The sequence below is a fragment of the Lissotriton helveticus genome, chromosome 1_1 (assembly GCF_964261635.1).
Source record: "Lissotriton helveticus chromosome 1_1, aLisHel1.1, whole genome shotgun sequence".
Taxonomy (NCBI): domain Eukaryota; kingdom Metazoa; phylum Chordata; class Amphibia; order Caudata; family Salamandridae; genus Lissotriton; species Lissotriton helveticus.
Window position 1 is genome coordinate 1,691,725,977 of NC_136057.1, and position 19,748 is coordinate 1,691,745,724.

The window sequence follows — 19,748 nt, forward strand, 5'->3', positions numbered from 1 at the left end:
TTTGATTGATTGTTCTCTTTGGTTCATTCTCTATTTACAAACAAGCACAGAGTCGCAATACTCTGTTTAGTCTTTGCAGATAGCGAAAAATCGTGTAAAAAAACAAAAGGAATCAAGCAAAATCAGTAGGCCACTAATGGGATCTCTTTTTGACCTCCCTAAAATAGAAACATTAGGAACAACCTGTTGATAATACCAATGTGTATGTACATAAGCGGCGTTCATTTGTGTTCACAATACCCCTTGTTGATTATTTGAATCGAGCATTGAATTGTTCGAAGTTGATTCTCTTAAGAATCTTCTCTGCCTGAAAACGAGGAAGAATAGGAATATTCTCTCTCCCTTTGCAGATAGTGAAGGGTAGGTAACGCAAACCTTTAACACGTCGTGCCTATTTCGTTCCTCATTGATTGATTTTTTCCCCAAACATTGACTGTTTGGGAATTGGTTCTTTTTGGAGGTATTCCCTGTTTGCAAATATACGTAGGAAAATCTTTGCAAATAGTGAAAGGGTACGTAATGCGGACCTTTCTCCCCCGTTGTAATCTGTCATGCCTATCTACTCCCCACTGATTGATGCACCTGTTTCACCCGGACCATTTACTAGAGATACGTCATCTGGCCCGACCAGAGAGCACCCCTAGTGAAAAGGACATATGCAATAATAACGAAGTGATCACTGTATCCTGTTAACAGAAACTTTAGCATGAAACAACCTGGAAAGAAAAGAATAGGAAAACGAAAATCAGTAGGCCACTGATGAACATGAACTTTTATTAAACAACGAACAAAGAAACGATAACATAACGTAATGATAAAACCTATTAATGTCCTAGAAACAAGAAAATGTTAAAATATGCCAGTGGTGAGAGACCAGAAAAACAGTAAGAGAAACCAAATCACCCCTCGCTGTCCCACCGCCTGCCACGCCAAAAAAATCTATAGACTAGGGAAAATGCAAGTCAGTAGAACATCCGCCCCCCCTCTGGAAACTTCCAAGGTGGGGCAGGGTTGCGGCTACGCCCAGCCGGGAGCAGCCCATATAAGGCGGGTCCTGCTGCCACGCCTCGGCCAGGAGATCCTAACGTAGGGTGTAGCCGGAGGAGAGGCCGAGGCCAGCGGGACCCGGCCAGGGGATTGCCTTTACAACGCTGAACAGTTGCAGGGGGGGGAATGTCTCCTCGACCCTCCCCTCTCTCTCCCAGTCCGGCCGCGGTGGCCCTTGAGAGTTGCAGGTAGTCCCGCCACATGCTCTTCCGGTCCGGCCACCAACGGTCGGGGGGCCGAGGACGACGGGATCCGGCTGCAGCCGATAAACCAAGAAACCCGTTCATGGGGCCAGAGCCAGGGGCGTCCGGCCGACATCTACCGGAAGCCCGGCCCGAAGACGGACGGGACACTTCTTCTTTCTTGAATAATGGCTGCGACAACACTGGGGGGGGATGTCTTGCACATGCCTCCGACCCCACCCCCCTCGTCCTCATCGCCTGGTCCGGCCATAACAAATCTCAAGCGAGACGCCGTGGGGTGCACTGGGAGGGAGAGACGGTGCGAACAGGCCTCTCCCGCCTCCCCAGGTGGAGGCTTCCCAGCTGCACCCTCAGCGCTCCAGGCGCCCGGAAAAGGGTTCTTCCACTGTGGCCATGCTGCAACGTCTCGCCCGGCAGGGTGGAGCCCGTCCGCTCATTTGACCCCGCGATCGCCAGTAGCTACCGAACTCTCAAAATGGCGGTCGACCTGGCAAGAGCGGGCCCAGCATAAAGAAATGGCCCGGTCACTGGTTGACTCCACCACCGTAGTCCTCCACGACCTTGAAGATTCTAGAGGAGCCGCGGGAGTCTCCGACCCCCGATGGGGAATGACTGCCATGATCGCCCGTGGAGTGACGAAACTGTATCCGCGGGACGTCGGCGCTCCCATGCTGGCGCCAGCCTCACTTTGAATTACTAGAATCCTGCAGACCTCAGTTCCGGTGAAAGCACAGTGTGACCCGGTAGGAAAAATTGTTGCACCCCCTCCCCTTTTTGACTGATAGTTCAAACCACCGATCCTTTCCTTTGCCCTTTTAACGGAACTTTGGACTGCCTCCCCCTCTTTTACATTTTCTAGAGAAAACAAAACATTAACCACTACATTAGCATAGCAGTTGACACCAGAACTGTTTTCAAATTGAAAACCAACAACATCTTCAACAGAATCCTTTTTGTTTCTGCTGTGACCCTGCTACAGCACAGGCATTGTCCCCAGCAGTAATTTTGCAATGCCGGTAAGAATAGCTGTGGTGCCTACTGCTGGACTCACTCACCCCCGCGGCGCCCCACGCCGTTATTTGCTGGGCGGCAACTTACTAGACATCACTTTCGTGCCATCTAGATTTCAGCGCGTTCTGCTGCCTTGGAACTATTCGCACAACAGACTGCTACTGACGACCCACCCCCAGGCAACATCTTCTGAATTTTCATAATTTGAAAGAACTAGTAACATGTCCTCATCAGGAATTCAAAAGAAATTGCCACGGTCTCTTCGTTGTTTAAATGTTTTTACTGTTTTTGTTTTGTTGTATATATTTATATGTTATTAAAGTTTTATATTCCTACTACTTTGTTGGAGTGCTATATATTTTTAATGTGACACATAATTGTAAAAACTTTGATGTACAAAGAGTCATTCCTGGAATCTTCCGCTTCAGGCTCGGTCCCCTCCCCAATCACAATACAGGATGGTTTTCAGATAGTAGGAACACGTGTGGTGTGACGGATCACATCGGGTGTGGGCCTTGATCTACTATAACTCCTTTGAAGAGGGGTGATTCTTTACAGCTGGGGCCATAAACTACATCTGCAGGGCTAGGTGATAGCCTGGACAATCGGACACAGAGGAAGAGGAGTGTCAGAGGGTGCGGTAGTGAATAGGGCGAAAGGGAGGTGTCGGGCGGGCACAGAGTGTGATTTTCAGGGAAGAGCAGCGCAGATGGGGGGAGGTTTATTGCCGATGCATAAGACAGAGAGCGGGGGTGACCAGTGCCTGGGGAAGATGCTTGCGAGGGTGGGGAGCCATGCTACGAATCGACAGCGTGCAGAGAGTGGGTCTGGTCAAGGCATCTAAAATGGCTGCCGTGCACGACAAAAGTGTGGCATTTCAAAAAAGGCAAGATGGCGCAGACAATGTTTTTCAACACTTCCTCATTTCCTTCGAATCGAACGTTAACAGACGTTGGTGCATATTACCAAAGTTAAGCGATATTTATCGCTAACGATGCTTACCAACAAATTTTTTACCGCTAAGCATCGTCAGAAATTATCGAAGATAAACCTTGCTATTATCAAGGTTTATCGCAAATGCGATAATAAACGGCCGCAATGCATGAATATCGCTAAAAAGTCAGCGATACTCATGCATTACCGAGCTAATGCTCTTAGCCATGTTATCCACCTCCCATTGGATAACATGGCTAAGAACTGCTCAGGGCAGGTGTTACTTTTTGGAGATATTCGCGCTTAGCGCGAATATCTCCAAAAGTTGGTAATAGGAGATAGATATCTTGCATGTTGTAATGCAAATTATTGTGGTATATGGAACTCATACCATAATCTCTCAGGAAAGCAGAAACTGATCCTTTTGGGACCGCCTAAAAAGGCCTAGGGGGTGAGGGGTACTCTACTTTGCCCCCTTTTCACGTTCCGAACTATTTTATTTTACTCTCTTCTGTAATTACACAAAATAGCAGCGATAAGATGCATCGGAGACACACAGTGAGAGAAAGGAGGCCGGAGATGAAGAAGAGATGTCAAATACACATTGGAGATAATATAGTGGCAGAAGGGAAGTAAATATGAGTAAACTTACCATGTAACATAAAAATGTTGCACTCTATACTATAAGTCTCATTTTATACTACAATCACTTCGCTACAACCTCATAAATTAAAAATAAAAATGAATAATGTCTCAAACAATTTTTGATTTCTAAATATAAATTTATTCTTCAGAATTTTCTAAATTTGAAAGAACTAGTAACATGTCCTCATCAGCAATTTCCTCATGAAAAGTCTGCAATGATGATTCTTGTAACTCTATGGTCTCCAAACATTCGATAAATTCGCCATCAACAGATTGATCAAAAAAATCATTCGAGTCATCTCCTCCTTGTGACAATATTTCATTATTGGTGCTGTCAATTTCAATCAATGTAGTGGAATCATTCAAGTCATCTCCTCGTGACAATATTTCATTATTGGTGCTCTCAATTTCAATCAATGTAGTGGAATCATTCAAGTCATCTCCTCCTTGTGACAATATTTCATTATTGGTGCTGTCCATTTCAATCAATCTAATGGAATCACACAAGCCATCTCCTCCTTGTGACAATATTTCATTATTGGTGCTCTCAATTTCAATCAATGTAGTGGAATCATTCAAGTCATCTCCTTGTGACAATATTTCATTATTGGTGCTGTCCATTTCAATCAATCTAATGGAATCATACAAGTCATCTCCTCCTTGTGACAATATTTCATTATTGGTGCTCTCAATTTCAATCAATGTAGTGGACAATTCAAAAGAAATTGCCACGGTCTCTTCATTGTGAGCCATTTTATTTTGAAATTGCTTGCTGTAAATTGCAGAAAAAAATAATCACTTTCATTTATCGTTTTTAGTAATACATAATATAAAACTAACTTTATCAAGTATTTAGTATAACAGAAGGACTGCAAATAAATAACAGAAAACATTTTTCAAATTATCTTCAAGTGTACAACATAGTTCCCCTTACAAATTAACAACTCACCTTTTTAAAAGTAGGAGAAGTGTTAGTACTGTGTAAATCAAACACCAGAAATTCACCACCAAAAATTCCTCACAAATGTACCTCAGACAGTAGTATCACAAAATGGCTGTGGTTTCCTCTCATTTGACATATATACATAACCAATTAACTTTCATCACACACAAATACAAAACCAAAGTAACATTTTAATTGGTTCTAAATTTCAACACTTTCAAATGTGTTTTCCCCATGCAATTTTCCATAGGACATTTACATACGTCTACAGCCTGAATGGCTGAACGGAATTACACCAAACTTGGCAAAATGGTACATCAAACCTAAGAGGTCAGGAAGGATCTACTATGCCCCCTTATGGTCATTTCCCCCTTCGCTTTGGCCTCCTCTTGTCTCTCAATCCTACCGAGAAACAAGATGGCGGCCGCTACGGACTGTTTGGAATGTTGACAGACGCCGGAGAACCAATCAGCTTCGCAAAGCTCCGTAACGCGAAAAGTACGCGAAGCGGAGCGCTGTTACAGATATATATCTTTTTTTGAACGTTAATTTCTCAAAATCCACTGGAGCACATATATTGAGACCTAGCAAAGGCACATCGGGCTACCAGTCCCTAATATTTTGCCAAGTTTCGTGCAAATCCATTCAGCCGTTCGATTATTATTATTATTTTTTTTTTTTGCCCCGCGGGGCCCTTTTAAAACCTCCACATCAAACCTAGGGGGTCAGCGAGGATCTACTATGCCCCCTTATGGTCATTATCCCCTTCGCTTTGGCCTCCTCTTGTCTCTCGATCCTACCGAGAGACAAGATGGCGGCCGCTACGGACTGTTTGGAATGTTTACAGACGCCGGAGAACCAATCAGCTTCGCTTCACAAAGCTCCGTTGCGCGAAAAGTACGCGAACTGGAGCGCTGCCCGGTCCGCTGTTACAGATATATATCTTTTTTTGAACGTTAATTTCTCAAAATCCACTGAAGCACATATATTGAGACCTACAAAAGGCACATCGGGCTACCAGTCCCTACAATTTTGCCAAGTTTCGTGCAAATCCATTCAGCCCTTCGAGCTAAAAGTGAGGCCAACCGCCCTATGGAAAACTCAATGTTAAAAACACGTTTTGGGACCCCCCTTTTTTCTCGGCCCCCCCTTGACGAACCCCCCCCAAATTTTCAAGGGCTGCTCAGAAACACAATGTGCCATTTTCCTGAAAATTTCAGCCAATTCCGTCCACAAACGCCAAAGTTATTAGACATAGAATTTTCAAAAATCCCATAGAGAAAAAATCCTAACTATATATACCTACTGGCGACCGCCAGTAGGTAATATATATATATATATATATATATATATATATATATATATATATAAAATATCAAAGTTCCAATTTTAAATGGACCATCACTCGCTGGAGAGTTTAATCCTCTTTCAGATTTCTTTTTGATAATCAATTTTATTAAGTTTATTACAACAAGACACATTTATTGGTTGCAGTTCAATTGAGGTCAGGAAAGAAAATAACAGTACACACAGTTGACACGAAGCAAAACTGTCCTTCAGGTTGAGCATGGCAGAGCATAGACGAGGGAAAATTGCACATAATGGAGGGTGAAATAAAGATACGATGAACAGGTAAATAGGCAGATCCTCAAGGGGGAAGCATATTAAACCATTTACCCCATACTTTATTAAACAAATCCGGGCACCCCCGAGCTTCGAACATGGCTTCCTCCTGGATCCCGCACCAGTCCACTCCCCTCCTCCACCCCTTTAGCATGGGCACCTTGACTTGGGACCAGTGTGCCCCAATGCCTCTCTTGGCCACTAGAATTCACCGGGATAGGGATGCACACCTGTTTATTCATTATATTTTTCTCTTTATGCAAATGTGTCTGTATGAAGCGTGCCGTTTGGAAAGGCACCATGCCCACAACGTTCCTGGGTACATATGTTTCAGAAGGTGGGGGCATATTGCTGCCCCCGCCAAACGCACAACTGAGATAGCCTTATGCAGGCAATAAGCCATCTGTTCAAATTATATCCATGTATTCAATTATAATCCAATTAAAGCACACTGATATTCAATATTCCAAGCTTCTTCTCCCACACCCGGAGTGGATTTGCCAATTTACATTGTTTCACATGTTATGGCTGGGCCATCCGAACCTCATGCAGAGAACACGAGCAGAGCAATTTTCGTCAGACAGTGGAGTTTATTTAAAATATCCAATGCATTTCGGGCATCACGTGCCCTTCATCAGGGGTCACTGGAATAACAAATGAGATAACAACTATTACCATTCTAAATTTACAACATTATCAAACAAGTGCATAAGTGCTCAATTCGTTTTCAAAACACCATATCATTGGTCAAACTCAAAAATCGTCGTTATGCTTAAAAATAACGGGATTAACATGCAGTCCCCATATATAACTGCCCCCACATCCTACCATAATTTAATCCTTCCACAATCACCTTCCCACTTAACCAAATATCTCTATAGCCAAACCCCGCTTCAAAGAATCAACACCATTCAAGCGCCCGCATCGGTTGGTCCTGTTGCTCTCTACTTTTGTTACCGCGTTTACACATTCCTCACAGTTTGGATCTCTTTCATGCAGCAAAAAAGCGTCAATCCTGCTTTTTTATAACAGACGGGTAACCTACCTGCCACTGTCACTACGGGACATCCGACTTAGTTACTTTGCTGACCGTTGCATTTTCCCTCCCTCTTCCCACCCCTTCTTTAAACGTTTCTCAATCACCCCCATTGGTCCATATGGTTTGCGTTTCCCGCCAAACAAGCTCTATCGAATGTATGCCTCACGTAAAGCCTACATGTCCCATCATGCATGGCGATTGTAAACAAATATTAAACACGTGTCCTAGCTTTTGATTTTTAACTCTGAACGCACATTGTTTGTAAAGACCAAATTCATTCGTAGTCCAACATATATAAAAGTTCTTATAAATCCACCTCTGTCTTTGATGACGAACCACGATGTATCGCCATTCGTGTGGGGTTACAGTATTCATTTTTTTCCTCCATAATTCTTTAAATTCTTTGCGGGTGCTATCCCATGTGGGTCATTCATTTTGACAAGAATTCACAGGGATAGGGATGCACACCTGTTTATTCATTATATTTTTCTCTTTATGCAAATGCGTCTGTATGAAGCATGCCGTTTGGAAAGGCACCATGCCCACAACGTGCCTGGGTACATATGTTTCAGAAGGTGGGGGCGTATTGCTGCCCCCGCCAAACGCACAACTGAAATAGCCTTATGCAGGCAATAAGCCATCTGTACAAATTATATCCATGCATTCAATTATAATCCAATTAAAGCACACTGATATCCAATATTTCAAGCTTCTTCTCCCTTCTCTCTTGGCCACTGTCACAGCTGTCCCCAGGAGGCGCTTATCCGCCCCTGAACCATCCAGGCCATCAAACACCCCAAGCAACAAACATATGGGGTCGTGAGGAACCTCCCAGTCCAATGCGGTCGTGAGTTCTCTTTCCACCCCCTCCCAGAATGGCGCCAAGGCCGGACAGCACCATACCATGTGATAGAAGTCAGCTGGGGCAGATGTACTTCGTGTGCATGCCGGGGAGGGCTTCAGCTGGGCCTGGAATAGCTGTGTCGGGGTGAGATACGCCGTGTGTAAATAATAGAGCTGGACCAGACGAAGCTTGGAGGATGTGGTCAATCAATCAATCATCACACTTGTATAGCGCGCTACTCACCCGGAAGGGTCTCAAGGCGCTTGGGGGAAGGGGGCTGCTACTGCTCGAACAGCCATGTCTTGAGTTGTCTCCTGTAGGCGAGGTGGTCCTGGGTCAGCCGAAGGTGGATTGGGAGGGAGTTCCATGTCTTGGCCGCCAGGTAGGAGAAGGATCTGCCTCCGGCGGTGGCTCTTCGGATGCGTGGTACGGCGGCGAGGGCGAGGCTAGCGGACCGTAGCTGGCGGGTGGGCGTGTGGAAGGTCAGGCGGTCGTTGAGGTACTTGGGGCCCAGGTTGTGGAGAGATTTGTGTGCGTGGGTGAGGAGCCTGAACGTGATCCTCTTGTTGATAGGGAGCCAGTGCAGGTTCCTCAGGTGGCCGGAGATGTGGCTGCGTCGAGGGATGACCAGGATTAGTCGGGCGGAGGCGTTCTGGATGCGTTGGAGTCTTTTTTGTAGCTTGGCTGTGGTTCCGGCGTAGAGGGTGTTTCCGTAGTCCAGCCGGCTGGTGACGAGGGCCTGGGTGACCGTCTTTCTGGTTTCGATCGGGATCCATCGGAAGATCTTGTGGAGCATTCGGAGGGTGTGAAAGCATGAAGAGGAGACGGCGTTGACTTGTCTGGTCATCGAGAGGGAGGAGTCCAGGATGAAGCCCAGGTTGCGTGCGTGGTCTGTCGGCTCGGGGGCGGTGCCCAGGGCAGGGGGCCATCAGGAGTCGCCCAGGCGGAGGGTGATGGTCCAAGGATGAGGACTTCCGTCTTGTCTGAGTTCAGTTTCAAGCGGCTGTTCTTCATCCACTCGGCGACGTCTTTCATCCCTTCGTGGAGGCTGGTTCTGGCGGTGTCGGGGTCTCTGGTGAGGGAGAGGATCAGCTGGGTGTCGTCGGCGTAGGAGATGATGTTGAGGTTGTGTTGGCGTGCGATGTCTGCGAGAGGTCTCATGTAGACGTTGAAGAGGGTGGGGCTGAGTGATGATCCTTGCGGGACGCCGCAGATGACTTCGGTGGCCTTGGAACGAAACGGGGGGAGGCGGACTCTCTGTGTTCTTCCGGCGAGGAACGAGATGATCCACTTCAATGCCTTCTCTTGGATGCCAGTGTTGCTGAGGCGTTGGACTAGGGTGCAGTGGCAGACAGTGTCGAACGCGGCGGAGAGGTCCAGGAGGGTGAGTGCTGCTGTTTCCCCGTTGTCGAGAAGGGCTCGGATGTCGTCGGTGGCTGCGATGAGGGCGGTCTCGGTGCTGTGGTTGGCTCTGAAGCCGGATTGCGAGGGATCGAGGGATCCATTCGTCTCGAGGAAGGCGGCAAGCTGTTTGTTGGTGATCTTCTCGATGACTTTGGCAGGAAAAGGGAGGAGCGAGATGGGGCGGAAGTTTTTGAGGTCGTGGGGTCCGCTGTTGGTTTCTTCAGTAGGGCGCTGAGTTCGGCATGCTTCCATCTCTCCGGAAAGGTGGCGGTGTCGAAGGAGGTGTTGATGATGTCTCGGAGTTGGAGTGCGATGGTGGAGTCGGCCTTGTTGAAGACGTGGTGGGGGCAGGGGTCAGTCGGAGATCCGGAGTGGATGGTGTTCATCGTGCGGGCTGTGTCTTCGGTGGTCACTGCGGTCCAGGTGTGGAGGGTGGCGGTGGGGTGCGTTGGTTCGGCGGTTGGGTGCGAGGAAGGTGCGCCGAAGCTGTTGTGGATGTCGGCAATCTTGCGGTGGAAGAATGAGGCGAGGGAGTCACAGAGATCTTGTGACGGGGTGATGTCGTTGTTGCCGGTGCTGGGGTTGGAGAACTCCTTGACGATGCTGAAGAGTTCCTTGCTGTCGTGGGCGTTGTTGTCCAGTCGATCCTTCAGTGATATCTTTTTGGTGGTGCGGATGAGCTGGTGGTGCTTGCGGGTCACGTGTTTGAGGGCGGTCATGTTGTCAGTGGTCCGGTCGAGGAGCCAAGCTTTCTCGAGGGTGCGGCAGGTCTTCTTAGAGTCCTTGAGTTCGTCGGTGAACCAGGGGGCCTTCTTGCTTCTGGGTTTGCTGGGAGGGTTCTTCAGTGGTGCGAGGTCGTCGGCACAGGCGGTCAACCACTGCGTGAAGTTGCGGGCTGCTTGGTTGGGGTCCAGTGTGCTGGCAGGTGGGCTCTGGCTGAGGGAGGTGGTGAACTGGTCGGCGGTAATCTTGCTCCAGCTTCTGTGATGAACCTGTTGCGGGTGGTGGTGGTTAGTGGTTTTTCTGAAGCTGAAGTGGACGCAGCTGTGGTCGGTCCAGTGAAGTCCGGTGGAGTGGCTGAAGGCGATGTGCTTGCTGGCTGAGAAGACGGGGTCAAGCGTGTGGCCAGCATAGTGGGTGGGGGTGTTGACCAGTTGCTTGAGTCCGAGGTTGGCGAAGTTGTCCAGCAGGGTGACGGTATTGCGGTCCTTGTTGTTCTCCAGGTGGAAGTTGAGGTCCCCTAGGAGGATGTAGTCGGCGGAGGGGAGGGCGTGTGGGCTGATGTAGTCCGTGATGTCTTCGCTGAATTGTGTGCGTGGTCCCGGGGGTCCATAGATGAGGGTGCCTCTGAGGGTCGTCTTTGGGTCGGTGTGAATCTGGAAGTGGAGGTGTTCGGCGGCGGTGTAGGTGTCGTCGGCGTCGGTCGTGATGCGGATGGTGTTCTTGTGGACGATGGCGATGCCTCCCCCAGTCTGGTTGACTCGGTCCCTCCTGATGATCTTGTAACCATCCGGGATGGCGATGGCGATGTCGGGGGCTGAGGAGGCGTTCATCCAAGTTTCCGTGAGGAAGGCGACGTCTGGTGATGTTGTGTCGAGCAGGTTCCAGAGTTCGATGGCGTGTCTGTGGACGGAGCGGGTGTTGAGCAGGATGCACTTGAGGTCACTGCTGGGGTTTGGCTTGGCGGGTGCGGTGCATGTTCGGAGGCAGGTGAACTTGCAGGTTGTGCAGGTGAAGGGTCCGTGGAAGCGTTTCGGGGCGGCCCGGCAGCAGGCGGGGTTCCGGCCGGAATTGAGTGCGTTTAGGGCGTCAGCGTCGTAGGTCTGTCGAGTCGTCTTGCGTCGGTGGGGGCCAGGGGTCCTGGCGTGGACGGCGCAGACGGGCTTACCTTTGGCGCACCTTCGGCGCACAATCGGCGCGCCCGCTGCGCGTGACCACTGCGCGTCCACGTGGTCGCCATTTATGGCGAAGTGGGAGGGAGGGAGGAGCAGCTGGGAGGCGGGAGCGGGGAGGGCACAGAAAGAAAAAGGGGGCGTGGCCGCTGGCACGGCAGCGGGAAGCGGGGAGCGGGGCGGGCAGGCACAGGGGGCAGAGAGACAAGTATACAGCACAGGCAAAATCAAAATCACAGTTACAGCAAATGGGGAACAATTATAATGTACACAAGATGCGGGGAGACAAAAGGAATGAAATAAAAACGAACAGTGCACGCAAATACGGCGGGGGCGGGGTCGGTGAGGCAGGCTCAGCGAGGCTGCGGGCAGCAGCGGGGCGAGTCACGCACACAACAGCTGGTGGCCGTGCGGCGCGGGGGTGTCAGGGTTTTAGGTGCCATAAGGGCATTCCTCCAGTCCGCCTCCTCTAGGGGGCCCACCCAACTCTCCCATCGACCTCGGAGCCGGTCTAGAGAAGCGGGCCATTATTCACTAAGGATCAGTAGATACGGGACACTCCTCCCCTCCCCAGATTTCCCATCATCACTTGGGCTTCTAATGGGCTGAACTCTGGAAGAGAGACAGAGGGTGAGACATGGGTATGGAGGGCCTGTCTGAGCTGCAGGTATTTATAGTGCTGGGAGTGTGCAAGGGCGTGGCGGTGCTGCAGATCCCCAAAGGAGCGGATGTGATCCCCCACCCAAACATCACCAAGTACTGAGATTCCGACAAGGTCCCACTGTCGGAACCTCTGCAAGGACGAGACCTCTTGCATCCAGGACCCATGCCATAATGGCGTCTGCTGAGTTAGTTTCCGATCCCACCGCATATGGCGGAGGGCCGTGCGCCAGGCCAGAAACACCGTCCTGGTGACCAGGGGCAAGGCCCGCGGGACTGGGCTGCCGTACAAAAAACCCTGGATCTGTGTAAAGTTTGACGCACCGAGTTCCACTCGATATGCAGGGTCGGACGAGCCACCCGCATACCAATTGTGGATGACAATGAGCTTCGTGGCTAGGTAGTAGAGGTGAAAGTTAGTTACCCCCATGCCTCCATCAAAGGGGGGATACGACAGTGCGCCAGAGATAGGCATGGCCTACCTCCTCCCCAGAGAAACCGGGTGAGGACACTGTCCAGTTCACGGAACCAGCTACTCGACAGGTGGACAGTAATGTTTAGCATTATGTAAATAAAACAGGGGAGGACCATCATTTTGAACAACACACTCCTTCCATAAGGGTTGAGGGGGAGAGTCTGCCACCTCTTGAGATCCGCCTTCATCCGGGCAACCAAAGGCGTGACATTTAAAGCCCACTCAAGTTCTGGCAGAAGAGCTATCCAAATGCTGAAGTACTTGACCGAGTGCCTTCTAAGGGGGATGTATGACTGGCAGTCAAAACAGTCCCGGGAGGGGTGTTGGGGCACTAGGGTTGATTTCGCCGGGTTGAGGCGGAGTCCCAAGACCCGTTCAAATGCGGCAAGGGTCGCCAGGCACCTGGGGCCAGAACTAACAGGGTCAGCCAAATATAGCAAAACATCGTCCGCGTATAGGGCTATCTTGTCTACTTGACTCGAGTCCCAGTCCTATCCCTGGATAAGTGGGTCCTGCCTGATGAGAGCCGCCAGGGGCTCCATCGCCAGTGCAAATAAGAGTGGCGAGAGTGGACACCCCTGGCGTGTACCTCTTCGGATCGGGAAGGCCCCGGACAGCTCTCCATTGATCAGTACTCGGGCTCTGGGGCTAGCTTAGAGAACACTGATCAGATGGCGGAACGAGGGACCAAAACCCATCCTGTCCAGCACATCTTGCAGATATTCCCAGTTCACCGTATCAAAGGCCTTCTCGAAGTCTAAGAAGAGTAGTTCCAAGTATGGGGTGAGGCGGCCACGGGGAGCCAGAGCCAAATGGAGCCGGCGAATGCAATGGCGAGTGCCTCTGGCATGCATAAACCCACATTGGTCGGGGTGGACAAGATCTTGCAGAAGGGGTCGTAGCCTTTGAGCCAAGACAGTGGTGAAAATCTTAATCTCTGTATTAATCAGCGAAATCGTAGTCCGCACAGCTCAGGGAGGGCGATTGTGTCTTTGGAATGACCACTATCGTGGCAACATCCGACTCGGGAGGGAATGCCCCTACCTCCGCCACGTGGCGGAAGAGATCCTCCAAACCAGGGGGCCAGGACATCCCGAAAAGTCACGTAGTACTCTTGAGGAAACCCATCGGGACCAGGTGTCTTCCCGGGATGCAAGAGTGAGATAGCGTCCCGGACTACCTCCAGGGTGAAAGGACGGTCCAGAGCCTCCGCCGCCTCTGGAAAGAGACCAGGGAGCCAGGTATCTGTCTCGTCCAACAAGTCATCTAGGGAAGCACCTGGGGGACGGACGGTGTAAAGGGTCTCATAGTAATCCGCGAAGGTTTGAGCATGGCTGAAGACGTCACCCTGAGAGCCCCAGTATGGGAACGGATTTCAGGGATAATACGGTGGACTTTGGGATAAGACACTAGATTGTGGAATGAGCTTACCATTCTTGTGCCCCACCCGTAAATAAGGGCGACCGATGAACGCCAAAGCATCTTGGCAGATTCCAATGACACCCGACGGATCTCCTCACGCACCACGGTCGGCTGTCGGGAGGAATCCCCCTTGCCGCCCCTGAGCAAAGCCGTCTCGAGCCGCTCCGCCCGGGATTCTAGGTGAGCAAGCTGGGCCATCCGCTCCGACCGCTTTGCATGCCCTTGCCACTCCTCGGATAATGGCCTTGCTCACCTCCCACAGCGTCCCCTGCGAGGGGACCGAGCCTGTATTAGTGGAGAAAAAAATACGCAGCTCCTGGTCAAGGGACTCCACCAACGTCATATCCTGTAAGAACCAGGAGTTAAGTTGCCACGCCCGCGGACCCCTCAGGGGGGTCCCGAGGCCGAGTGGGATGGGAGAGTGATCTGAGATCCCCTTGGCAGTATCACGGCCGCAGACACTAGCTGGCAGTCCGGGGCCGGCATCAGGATAAGATCGATTCGGGGAGTGAGTATGGTAGGCGGCTGACGTGTGGGTGTGTTGTTCTGTACACGGGTTCCATATTCTCCAGACATCACACAGACCCAAGGTCGAGGGCCAGCGTGAGAGAATCTTCGCAGAGGAGACACAGGCTCCAGATGGCGGCCCGGTCGTATCCTGCAGGGGCTGCAGAACGGCGTTGAAGTCCCCCCTACTATCATAAGGCCCTGTGGGAGGGAGGAGATCACTTGAGTAAGACCCCGGAGTGTAGGGGGTAGGAGCAGGGGGGGAATGTAGAGGCAGAGAAGGCTCAGGGGGCACCCTACAATGGTTCCCAAAACCACCACATATCGAGCCTGTGTATCCGACTCGACGTTAACGAGGGTAAAAGAAAGCCCTTTCCTCAGCAAGATGACCACCCCTCGGGAGCCCCGTGCAAACCCAGAGTGCCAGACCCTATTAAAGCCATATCAAGCTAGGAAGTTGCATTGTGTACCCAAGAGGTGGGTCTCTTGGAGGAATAGAATGTCCGCCCAAGGCGTTGAGCAGCGGGGAGGACCGCTGTACGCTTAATTCGATCCAGGAGGCCATTGACGTTCCAAGAAAGGATGTGGAGAGGTCTAGTAAGGATAGAGGTCATCTAAGGGAAGAAACTGTGGAGGGCCGGATAAGATCATGGATCCCTACCCATCCAGGGGGGAACACCTCCCTACCCCCGGGCCCAGGATCGGAGTCGCGGTATTTGATGGTCAGCCCATCAATCTTGGAAATCGGGGAAAGGAGGTAGGTAACTGCCAGTAGGAACCCCAGTGGTGGCCCGTAGGCGGCCAAAAATAAAAAACCCAGGAAGGACGTGATCTGCATGCCCATTGGGAAGTAATCAGAGGATTGGAAATGGCAAGATGAACTGCAACCAGCGGCCCATAGGCGGCTAAACAAAACAAACTGTCAAGGGACAATGGTCCCCCGTCCCACCCAACCCCCGTCAACTCCCCCACCCTACACTTCTGAAGCGGAAGCATCTGTCGCCCAAAAACCCAATTATTAACTATACCGCAAAAGGTGATATGCTACTCTAAAACGGTTAGCTACAGTCAAGCAGGAACATGGCTGAGTCAGACCTCCCTCCATATGTACGGATACATGCCCACAGTAGGAAGTATGGTTGGACAGCAAGAAACATAAGATGGATCAAGTCTAGGATAACAGTGCAAATGTAGTCCTTGGCTAATTCGGCTATCAGAGCCAAGGGAAAACCCCGCTCACGGGGTCAGGAGTAAGTTCTCCTCTTCAGGTCCAGAGTGGTTGGGCAAAGGCATACCAACAGGAATCCTGATCACACCCCCTCCTCCCCACCAGAGCCACGAATTACAGGGCTTCCAGATAGATCCGAGTCCGACAAGGCCCGTCGCCGGGTAGCCGCTGGCCCTGGGGCACTGCCCATGTCGATAAGGGAGGGCACCACAGCAGGGGAGGAAGCCCTCTGGCTCAGGGCCTGAATTGGGGAGCCCCGGGATTGCGTCCCCGGCGATCGAGAGCTCCGCCCCCGACGGGTCCCCGACATCTGGATCGAGTTCGGCGTCGTTGCACCTTGGGCGCCTCCCTGCCGGATCGGCCCACCGGTTTCAGGACAGGTACCGGGGTTGCCCCCGGAAGGAGGGGCCGTTCCTCCGTAAGACAGGTCCATGCTGCCTGTGGGGTGTCAAAGAAAAAGGTTTTGTCCTGAAAAATCACCTTAAGGCGGGCCGGGAAGAGGAGTCCGTAACGAAGACCCATGGCTCGGAGTTTCTGCTTGACCTCGTCGTAGGACCGGCGCTGTGACTGAACCTCCCTAGAGTAGTCCGGAAAAACCAGGATCCTGGAATTTTGGAAGTGCACTGGACCCTGCATCCTGGTGGCCTCTAGGATTGCGTCCCTGTCCCGGAAGTGAGGGACCCGTGGGATGATGGGACGGGCGGGGGCTCCGAGAGGGGGTTTAGGAGCAAGGGAATGGTGGGCTCGTTCTATCGCGAACTAGGGGGAGAATTTCTCCTTGGGGATCCAGGACTTGACCCACGCCTCGAAGAAGGTATCAGTGCATCCTTGTTCCACTCCCTCCGGAAAACCCAGGCGGCGTAGGTTGTTTCTCTGGGCTCTATTTTCCGCGTCCTCTGCCCTACGGTGTGACTCCGCAGTCTGTACCTGTAGACGCGACACCTGGGATTTAAGACCGCCCACGTCATCCCCCACCGTGGAAATGCGGGACTCTGCTTCAGTAATCCGGGCTGTGGCATTACGGAGGTCCTGCCGGATCAACGCCACTTCCACCCGCACTTCCCCGATCTTGGCCTCCACCGACGCCTGTGATGCACTGCTCGCCTGTAGGATAGCGATAAGGTCTCCCCGGCTACTTCAGGCGTCTCCGCCGGCCTAACCGCTGGGTCCCGATCAGACTTGGTGAACTGGTCCATTGTAGTTTGAGTGGAGGGCCCAGGGACCTGAGAGGTGCGGTTTTTGCCCATGCTCCCGGAGGTTCAAGTGTGGGCGGTCGGCCCCCGGCAGAGGGGGGGCACACAGCCACGCTTCAGCTGTGGTCCCACTGCCAGGTGTGGCGGTCAATCTCCCTCCCACTCCACGGATAATGGAAGGCGGGCGTCACAAGGATAATATACCGTGCCAGGTGTCGTCGGCTCACCAAGTGACTCCAGCAGGCCCAGGGCCTCAGGGGCCCCCCCACTGGTTCAAAGAGCCCGAGTCTCCAGGCGAAAGGGGTTCAGGCACCCACGCGCGCCACCCGACTCAGTGGCCGATCTGCCTCCCACCTAGCCAGGGCGCTCCTCTCAACACACAGGCAGCAAGAAGGCAGGGGGGGACCCATCAGCCCGTAGGTCAAGGCTGGCCAGGAGACCCAGCGGGCCCTCAGAGTCAGGCACTCCCCCACCCAGGACCTCGCTGTACACAGGCAGCCTCCTTCAAAGCAGGTCTCGTCATCCGCCGCCCCCCCAGCTCCATCGCAGGGGAAGAACGTCCACAGACTCCGCTGACAGCCCCTCCGTTGCCCCGCTCCTCCACCCCCTTCACCTCGCAGGACGGCAACGGCCGCGGATCCAAGGCAGGTTGATGGGGGGGAGGGCGCTCCAGTCGAGGACTACCACAAGGGCGCAGTGGGCCCACACCAGCAGCAAGGCAACTCTAGAATCGGCCCGACCGGCCCTTCAACATCACCACAGGCAGGCCGATGGGGGATGGAGGGGCGCCCTGACAGGGGACCACCTCAAGGGCGCAATGGGGCCTGCACCAGCAGTACAGCGACTTCGGGCGTCAGTGGCAGCCCGTTCGGGCCCCCAGCACCACCACATCTCGTCCACCACAGCCTCATGCACCTGAGCTCGAAGCAGCGCGGCTCGACATAGCCGCTGAAGGGTGCGGGGGGGAGAGGAGGGCCACAGCGCCTTCCCCCGCCTCCTCACCTCCTCCAGAGCACCAGCTGCCAGCACCTCCACCGCCTCCTCGCTGGATCCGCGCTGAGGGACAGGCCACAATCCGATCCCGCAGCAGGATGCCGGGTCTACTCCTCAGCCACCGGCGAGCACAGAGGCGACACCACTCCTCCGCCGCCCGGGTTCCAGGCACGCTCCGTTGACGAGTCCCGCCACTTGCTCCGGAGCCGATCCAGCAACTCCACAGGCTCCAGGGCGGGAAGGCACCCCTCAGTCTCCAGCCGCTGCTCGGCCGCACACCACAAGGATAGGTCGGCGCCCGCGTCGGAGTGCAGGTAAGCCGGGCGGGAAGGGGTGGCCAGGCGGGGACCCAGGCCACAGGAGCGGGAGCTACAGGGCCACCATCTTAGGGTAGAAGAGGCCTTTAGGAGCCGAGAGCCCGCAGGAGATCACAGGCATCAGATTGGCCCCGTGAGGGGTCAGAGCGCTGCAGGTCGGTTGCAGGAATCGTTCCCAGGACTCTGGGGTACCAATGGTCGCCAGCAGTGGGCTAAGATGAGGCGGATGACGGAGGGGGTCCCGAGCACTCTTAGAGTGCGGCCGCCATCTTGACGCCTCAAGCCCCGCCCCCCCTTTCAGATTTATTGGCACTTTATGCAACAAAATTATTTTGGAGGTTCGCCTTCATCATTGATGAAGACGGACTGCCAAAAAGCGTTTGCTGTGAAAAGTGCAGATCAATACGTAAGAGGATTAAACACTCCCATTAGTACTGGTCTGTTTGAAATTTGAGCCTTGAGATATATGCTAGCCTGCCCACACACGACGGTGCACCCGCTAGTGAGTGCAGAGTAACCCTGGGTGATGAACTTCGCTCCGCTCACGGAGTTTGTGGAGTTTCCTGGACTCTGTGTTAAGTGGAGAACACTGAGTTCCGAAAAACTCCACTTCGCGTTCCGTAGAGGAGTTTTTTACCTCGTTCGCGATCTTCAACATCAAGTTGGCAAGCGCGAGCTTGGAAAATCAACATCCTGGCGAGATTTCTCAATGCAGGGGGCATCAGGTTTCTCTTGCAAGTGGTCGCAAATACTCATGACAGCTCGCGTTGAGAAACTGTCCGTTCACGTTGAGAAAGCTGGTGCTCGAGTCAAAATCTACTTGAGCGGCACAAAAGGAATGCAGGGACCGCTTGCACTGTGCATGATGCCATTTGCAATAATTGCACAATGCGGACAAGCATCCGGCACTGTGCAATCACTGCAAACGGCATTTTTCTATCATTCTCCCCCTCTCGCATTGCTCTGCGTAATGCGGCTGAGATTTGTTTGCAGTTCGCATAGTGCTGTGTAGTGCAAATCCGCAAACTCCGCACAGGGTTAGTGCAGAGGCATTATCCAGGAAATAAAGCAAAGATATATCAAACAATGTTGGTATCAAAATACTTCATAATAAAAGCAGCATTCCCTGTAAGCACCAGAAAATAGAGGCCAAAAATTATTACAACATGCAAAAAGTCTGCAAATGGTTTAAAAAATGTTTTAAAAAAGTAGCAATACTCCACAAGAATTGACAACAAATATAACTGGAAATTAGGAAACCCTTCCCATGATGTACATGGTAAATAAACAATGTCTGCTTTTTCATTAAAGTGTACAGAAAAGTGATGCATGGAATGTTTGATTTAATTTCATTCATTGGTAATTACTC